General features: G+C 41.0%; 1 pseudogene; it reads right to left on the bottom strand.

The window, feature by feature from the left end:
- Positions 1-8010: 8010 nt before the first annotated feature.
- On the bottom strand, positions 8011-8496 carry LOC112587298 (annotated as a pseudogene).
- Positions 8497-8703: the final 207 nt, after the last annotated feature.

The raw sequence follows: 8703 nt of genomic DNA, 5'->3' as shown, positions 1-8703 counted from the left end.
ACATTATTAAATTTCAAAAGTAGAATTCTTTTTGTGATTCAGTTATACATATGCACATATATTATTTTTGAAATTATTTTCATTATCAGTTCAGTTCAGTCACTCAGTCGTGTGCGACTCTGCCACCCCATGAATTGCAGCATGCCAGGCCTCCCTGTCCATCACCAACTCCCAGAGTTCACCCATACTCATGTCCATCGAGTCAGTGATGCCATCCAGCCATCTCATCCTCTGTCGTCCCCTTCTCCTCCTGCCCCCAATCCCTCCCAGCATCAGAGTCTTTTCCAATGAGTCAGCTCTTTGCATGAGGTGGCCGAAGTATTGGAGTTTCAGCTTTAGCATCAATCCTTCCAAAGAACACCCAGGACTGATCTCCTTCAGAATGGACTGGTTGGATCTCCTTGCAGTCCAAGGGACTCTCAAGAGTCTTCTCCAACACCACAGTTCAAAAGCATCAATTCTTCAGCGCTCAGCTTTCTTCACAGTCCAACTCTCACATCCATACATGACCACTGGAAAAACCATAGCCTTGACTAGACGGACCTTTGTTGGCAAAATAATGTCTCTGCTTTTGAATATGCTATCTAGGTTGGTCATAACTTTCCTTCCAAGAAGTAAAGCGTCTTTTAATTTCATGGCTGCAGTCACCATCTGCAGTGAGTTTGGAGCCCCCAAAAATAAAGTCTGACACTGTTTCCACTGTTTCCCCATCTATTTCCCATGAAGTGATGGGACCAGATGCCATGATCTTCATTTTCTGAATGTTGAGCTTTAAGCCAATTTTTTCACTCTCCTCTTTCACTTTCATCAAGAGGCTTTTTAGTTCCTCTTCACTTTCTGCCATAAAGGTGGTGTCATCTGCATATCTGAGGTTATTGATATTTCTCCTGGCAATCTTGATTCCAGCTTGTGCTTCTTCCAGCCCAGCATTTCTCATGATGTACTCCTTATAAGTTAAATAAGCAGGGTGACAATATACAGCCTTGACGTACTCCTTTTCCTATTTGGAACCAGTCTGTTGTTCCATGTCCAGTTCTGACTGTTGCTTCCTGACCTGCCTATAGGTTTCTCAAGAGGCAGGTCAGGTGGTCATCTCTTTCAGAATTTTCCACAGTTTATTGTGATCCACACAGTCAAAGGCTTTGGCATAGTCAATAAAGTAGAAAGAGATGTTTTTCTGGAACTCTCTTGTTTTTTCAATGATCCAGCGGATGTTGGCAATTTGATCTCTTGTTCCTCTGCCTTTTCTAAAATCAGCTTGAACATCTGGAAGTTCACGGTTCACATATTGCTGAAGCCTGGCTTGAAGAATTTTGAGCATTGCTTTACTAGCATGTGAGATGAGTGCAATTGTGCAGTAGTTTGAGCATTCTTTGTTATTGCCTTTCTTTGGTATTGGAAGTTATTACAAAATATTGACTAAAGTTCTTTGTGCTGTGCAGCCAACCTTTGTTGCTTGTTGCAAATCTATTTTTTAAAAATAGAAATATAGCATTCTATTCATATAAGTCAAAAAAGTGGAATGAAAATGTCATAAATATTTTAGTTAGGCAAAAATTTGAAAGTTTTCTAAAATATATGTATTACACATATTATTTACATATATGTTTACGAAGCTTGTCTACTATGCTTGATAAAGTCTTGAGAAAGAACATTAAAAAAAAGGGACAGTAAATTGGAAAGTTAAACTAAATGAAATAGGATCATATGGCTGCTCATTAGAAGTGTATCTGGAGTTCTGATGGAAAAAAAGGAATACCTGGTCATTTGTATTTTTTAAAAATTTCCAAGATAATTCTGCTATGCAGGTGGAATTTAAAAAGTGATTACAGTTTTTCTATTAAATGGTAGTTCTGGTGACATGGGAATTCTATTATTTTTCTGTTGACCTATCATGATACAATGGTATTAAGTGAGCAATAATAATAATAGTGATAGATGCTTATCAGCTTTCACAATCAATAGCCAGACAAAAAACCAAAAGGTAATTACAATTGCAAACCATACTGGGAACATGATTAAGCTAACAATATAAAATAATTACATATAATGGGGGATGGCCAAGCAGAATGATACGGTAAGTGGAAGTGCATACACGCACATGTTGTCATCTGCTCAGTCAGTATATATCTGTTTGTTGGTGCATTTAATCTATTTACTTTTAAGGTAATTATCAATATGTATGATCTATCACTATTTTCTTTGTTGTTTTGGGTTTATTTTCTGTAGGTAGATCTTTTCCTTCTCTTGTTGTCTGCCTAGACAAGTTCCTTTAGCATTTGTTGTAAAGCCAGTTTGGTGGGGCTGAGTTTTCTTAACTTTTGCTTGTCTGGAAATCTGTTATCTCTCCATCAAATCTGAAGTACAGTCTTGCTGGGTAGAGTATTCTTGGTCGTAGTTTCTTCCCTTTCATCACTTTAAATATATCAAGCCATTTCCTTCTGGCTTGTAGAATTTCTGTTGAGAAATCAGCTGATAGCCTGATGGAAGTTCCCTTGTATGTCATTTGTCATTTTTCCCTTGTTACTTTTAATATTTTATCTTCGTCTTTTTGTCAGTTTGTCAGTTTGATTACTATGTGTCTCGGTGAGTTTCTCCTTGGGTTTATCCTGCATAGGACTCTGTGTGCTTCTTGGATTTGGCTAACTATTTCCTTTTCCATGCTAGGGAAGAAAGTTAGAAAACTTTCTAACACTTTTCAGGTATTATCTCTTCAAATATTTTCTCAGGACATTTCTCTCTCTCTTCTCCTTTCAGTTTAGTTCAGTTCAGTCGCTCAGTCGTGTCTGACTCTTTGCAACCCCCTGAATCGCAGCATGCCAGGCCTCTCTGTCCATCACCAACTCCCAGAGTTCACTCAGACTCACGTCCATCGAGTCAGTGATGCCATCCAGCCATCTCATCCTCTGGCGTCCCCTTCTCCTCCTGCCCCCAATCCCTCCCAGCATCAGAGTCTTTTCCAATGAGTCAACTCTTCACATGATGTGGCCAAGGTACTGGACTTTCACCTTTAGCATCATTCCTTCCAAAGAAATCCCAGGGCCGATCTCCTTCAGAATGGACTGGTTGGATCTCCTTCCAGTCCAAGGGACTCTCAAGAGTCTTCTCCAACACCACACTTCAAAAGCATCAATTCTTTGGCACTCAGCCTTCTTCACAGTCCAACTCTCACATCCATACATGACCACTGGAAAAACCATAGCTTTGACTAGACGGACCTTTTGTTGGCAAAGTAATGTCTCTGCTTTTGAATATGCTATCTAGGTTGGTCATAACTTTCTTTCCAAGGAGTAAGCATCTTTTAATTTCATGGCTGCAGTCACCATCTGTAGTGATTTTGGAGCCCAGAAAAATAAAGTCTGACACTGTTTCCACTGTTTTCCCATCTATTTCCCATGAAGTGATGGGACTGGATGCCATTATCTTCATTTTCTGAATGTTGAACTGTAAGCCAACTGTTTCACTTTCCACTTTCACTTTCATCAAGAGGCTCTTTAGTTCCTCTTCACTTTCTGCCATAAGGGTGGTGTCATCTGCATATCTGAGGTTATTGATATTTCTCCCGGCAATCTTGATTCCAGCCTGTGTTTTTTCCAGTCCAGCATTTCTCATGATGTACCCTGCATATAAGTTAAATAAGCAGGGTGACAATATACAGCCTTGACATACTCCTTTTCCTATTTGGAATCAGTCTGTTGTTCCATGTCCAGTTCTAACTGTTGCTTCCTGGCCTGCATACAGATTTCTCAAGAGACAGGTCAGGTGGTCTGGTATTCTCATCTCTTTCAGAATTTTCCACAGTTTATTGTGATCCACACAGTCAAAGGCTTTGGCATAGTCAGTAAAGCTAAAATGCAAATGTTGCCCCAGAGGTCTCGTAGGTTGTCTTTATTTCTTTTCATTCTTTTTCTATGTTCTATTCTGTGGCAGTGATTTCCACCAATCTGTCATCCAGGTCCTTTATCTGTTCTTCAGCCTCAGTTATTCTACTGTTAATTCCTTCTACTGTATTTTCACCTGTTTGTTTGTTCCTTAGTTCTTCTAGGTGTCTGGTAAACATTTCTTGCATCGTCTCAATCTTTGCCTCTATTTTTTTCCTGAGATCCTGAATCATATTCACTATCATTCTGAATTCTTTCTGAAAGGTTGCCTATCTCCACTTCATTTAGTTGCTTTTCTGGGGCTTTATTTTGTTACTTTATCTGCTGCTGCTGCTAAGTCGCTTCAGTTGTGTCCGACTCTGTGTGACCCCATAGACGGCAGCCCACGAGGCTCCCCCATCCCTGAGATTCTCCAGGCAAGAATACTGGAGTGGGTTGCCATTGCCTTCTCCAATGCAGGAAAGTGAAAAGTGAAAGTGAAGTCGCTGAGTCTTGTCTGACTCTTAGCGACCCCATGGACTGCAGCCCACCAGGCTTCTCCATCCATGGGATTTTCCAGGCAAGAGTACTGGAATGGGGTGCCATCGCCTTCTTCTATTTTATCTACACCATAATTTTCTGCTTTTTCATGCTAGTTAACTGTCTGTAATGTGTTTTTTATTTTAGTTGCTGTGAAATTATAGTTCTTCTTGCTTCTTCTGTCTGCCTCTGATGGAGGGGGCTAAGAGTATTGTGTAAGCGTCCTGATGGAAGGGACTGGTGGTGGGAAAAACTGGATCTTGCTCTGGTGGGCAAGGCCTTCCTCAGTAAAGTTTTAATCTAATTATCTGCTGATTGTTGGGGTTGATCAGTCCCTGGTACTCCCTGGTAGTTTTTTGGCCTCAGGCGACCCAACCCTCAGGTCTGCTGGCTCTATGGTCAGGTTAATGGTGATCTCCATGAGGGTTTACACCAAGGGGGACCTTCCCAGACAGCTGCTGCCAGTGTCCCCATCCCTGTGGTGAGTACCTGGTGACCCATGCCTTCACAGGAGACCTTCCAACACTAGGAGGAAGTTTTAGGTCAGTCTCCTGGTGAGTCCGGAGAAGGCAATGGCAACCCACTGCAGTACTCTTGCCCAGAAAATCCCATGGATGGAGGAGCCTGGTAGGCTGCAGCCCATGCGGTCACTGAGAGTTGGAGATGATTGAGCGACTTCACTTTCACTTTTCTCTTTCATGCATTGGAGAAGGAAATGGCAACCCACTCCAGTGTTCTTGCCTGGAGAATCCCAGGGACGGGGGAGCCTGGTGGGCTGCCGTCTATGGGGTCGCACAGAGTCGGACATGACTGCAGCGACTTAGCAGCAGCAGCAGCATGGTGAATCACTGTTCTTTCCTCTGAGTCTTGGTGCATGCAAGTCTTGTTTGTGCCCTCCACGACTGGAGTCTCTGTTTCCCCTTGTCCTCTGCAGATCTTGTAATCAAATCCCACTGGCCTTCAAGGCCAGATTCTGTGGGAATTCCCAGTGTCTTCTTAAGATCCCCAGGCTGGGAAGCCTGATGTGGGGTTCAGAACCTTCACAACAGTGAAAGAACTTCTTTGGTATTACCGTTCTCCAGTTTGTGGGTCACCCACTTGGTGGGTATGGGATTTGATTTTATAGTGGTTGTGCCCCTCCTACAGTCTTGCTGTGGCTTCTTCTTTGTCTTTGGACATGGAGTATATATATATATATATTTTTTTGATAGGTTCCATAATCCTCCTGTCAATGGTTGTTCAGCAGCTAGTTGTGACTTTGGTGCTCTCACAGGATGAGATGAGTGCACGTTCTTCTACTCTGCCATCTGAAACTGGAAAAACAACTTTCAATTTAATTACTGATTTTCAAACTATGAAGTGAAGTGAAGTCATTCAGTCGTGTCCAACTCTTTGCGACCCCATGGACTATAGCCTACCAGGTTCCTCCGTCCATGGGATTTTCCAGGCAAGAGTACTGGAGTGGGTTGCCATTGCCTTCTCCAGGAGATCTTCCTGACCCAGGGATTGAACCCAGGTCTCCCACATTGTAGGCAGACACTTTACCACTAACTAAATAGACACCTTAGAGAATGACAAATGCTTTTTCTGGTGTCTTTATCTGAGCATGATTTTTTTCTGGATTTTCCAGAGATCTATGATTTACTAGAATTATTATTCTTTCTGTTGTTCAAAGTTCACAGCATTAGCCAGTAGGAGTCCCTTCAAATTAGCTCTCATAACCTTATGGCCAACCCCACTAACATTTGACAGCTTCTTGCTCTCTATCACCACACACGTCACCTGTACTATCATCTGTACCATCCCTGCCCCAGTCTTGGAATCAACTATTTCTTTAAGTAGGAATAGTATTAAGGACTAAGACATGACATGAGTGCTACAATGGTAATATTTGCTTCTAAAGACTAAAAATATTTTTCTCAAATGTTTTTTAATAAGCACTGGCAGCTGAAATTTCAAGAATGTGTTCACTGGATATACTCTGGTATAGTTAGAATGCTTGTTAAGGACAAATGTTTATTAACCACCAGACTAAAAGTAGAATAAAGTCCTCTATGAAAAGTAAGAATGTTTTTTTTTGTTGCCATTGTTATAATGAAGTCTTCTATTTTGAAAAAGTTCACTATTGAGATTTCGTGATTCCCAAATCTATGAAGAGATTGAAATACTGGCAGAATGTCACAGAATGTAAAAGGCATAAGTAAATAAAATGAGAAGGCTATAAATTCTTATAAGGGACAATTAAATCAGTATTCTTTAAAGAGAGTATCACTATATATTGGCAACATATTTCTTAAGATACAGCTTGATTTGGTAGTGAATATTTCAAATAAGCTTGTATCTGTATTTCCTGTGTGACTTTGTAATGGAAACATTAAACTAAAAAAGGGACCTTAAGACTTCCAAGAAACTCCAAATTTTTAAAGGTAGACATATTTTGAACGAATCTGACTGAATCTAATTTTTAAAAGACAAGTGGATTCAGTAATGAGTCTCTCTATTCACATGACCCCTGGTCTGGAAAAATAGCTGTAAAGACAAAGCCAACTTAAAAAATCCTAGAATTTGTCTGAGAATCTATATTTAAGACATATATATGAAAGAAAACAAGCTAGAAATTAGTTTATGAGCATAAAGGAACAGAAAAGAGTAAGATATCACTTTGAAGTATGAAACAAGTACTGAATGGTTAGGATGTTAAGGTATAATTTTTGAAGTGCTTTACTTTCTATGTTCTAGTTTCAGTTAAACATTTTTTCTCAATTCTTTAATTTTTATGAACATAGTTATCAAATTCTCAATTCACTTAACCTTTCAAATCTTCAGGATAAGAATCCCATGGAACAATTCCACAGGAAGCCAGACACATTTGCCCAGTCTTCTTGCTATGACCTCCCCAGCGTTTCTGCCTCTGCTACCCCGGGGGTGGGGGTTGGGGGGAGGAAACTTGCCTGCTCATCCTTCAGGTCCAAGTGGGTTTATGACTCAGCGTCTGCCACCAGGGATCCTCATGATACTAAGTCCTGGAAGCTGTTCCTCTCAACTCTCTCTGCTTCTGAACGACTGTCGCTCAGATTGATCTGTGACTCAGAGTCCTTCCAGGATTTTGGGTCACCAACTGTGAACAGGGTTGAAGGGAGAGTCAAGAGCTGTCTTCATGTAGCTCTCCACATGGGGTCCTGTCTTGGGGGTGCTGGCCCCAGGGAGGAGAAGCTACACTCCACTGGAGATGGAGGGGAGGGAAGGCTGCTGTGGCTCCAGGGTCACCAGCTTGTTCCATGAACAGATTACAAGCAACACGCTTGCTTATGCACTTACTCATCAAGCCGCTGCCTGGCACTGAGCAGACGGGCAAACATCACACATCGTCCAAAAGGACAGTGGAGGCCATGCTTTCTGATTCATCTTCACCCCATAAACTGTCTAATCAAAAATGCTTATTTATTATTCTGCCAAATACAACTGATTTTTATCTATAAGTATTTTTTTTAAGTAAGAAACAGTGAGTCAACTGAAGAAAGGGCTATGACCTTGAGCTAGGGACCTGTGACACTGAGCCGAGAAAAGGGGCCTGTGGGGATAAGCCTGGGCCTCACAGGACTGGACCTGGTCAGTGAACCTTCTCCAGAAATGTTCTGCAGCGCTGCACACATTGCTCATTGATGGTCTCAAAGTCAGAGTTGTTGGCCTAATAGTGATCTTCAATAATGAGTTGTTTCTGTGGATCATAGCTCCCAAATAGTTCAATTTTCACTTTGTAGTTTTTAACTTGATAACTTTTTCTGTTCAAATCTCTTTAATTGATTTCATCCATATGTGGTATACAGTCAAAAGTGGCAATCGTTTTAGGTAATCTGCTGGGCAATATGACTCATGGGACTACCATGCTTTTTCATTGAAGCCTGTCCCCTGATAATCAGGAGGGTTTCCTAGTTCATACATGGTTGTCGATGCATGGCCTATCCTCCAACTATCTGAAATGGTTTGATCAGTTACAGGTTTCCTAAAAACTGCTTCTGCAATGGGTGATAGAGAGATGTTACCCAGACACACAAAGAACACTAATTTGATCATCTGCTAGCACACCCTCCCTCACTCCAAGTAATAATTAAGATGCCTGAATGGATGACATCCTTGCCTTTGCATTAAAGTAAAATTAAAGGCAGCAAGTCTTCAGTTCCCAGCCAATTTAGTTATTATGTTTATCAGAGTTTAACAAAGTCTAAGAATAGGAGAATTGTGCCTAAGTTCAGTTTTCTTATGTGATATTTTTGTTAAGACACCGTTTTAAAATTTGTGAAAA

Source organism: Bubalus bubalis, chromosome 10 (genome assembly GCF_019923935.1).
Source record: "Bubalus bubalis isolate 160015118507 breed Murrah chromosome 10, NDDB_SH_1, whole genome shotgun sequence".
Taxonomy (NCBI): Eukaryota; Metazoa; Chordata; class Mammalia; order Artiodactyla; family Bovidae; genus Bubalus; species Bubalus bubalis.
Note: the sequence above shows the minus strand (reverse complement) of the source record. Positions and strands in the feature narration are given on the sequence as shown.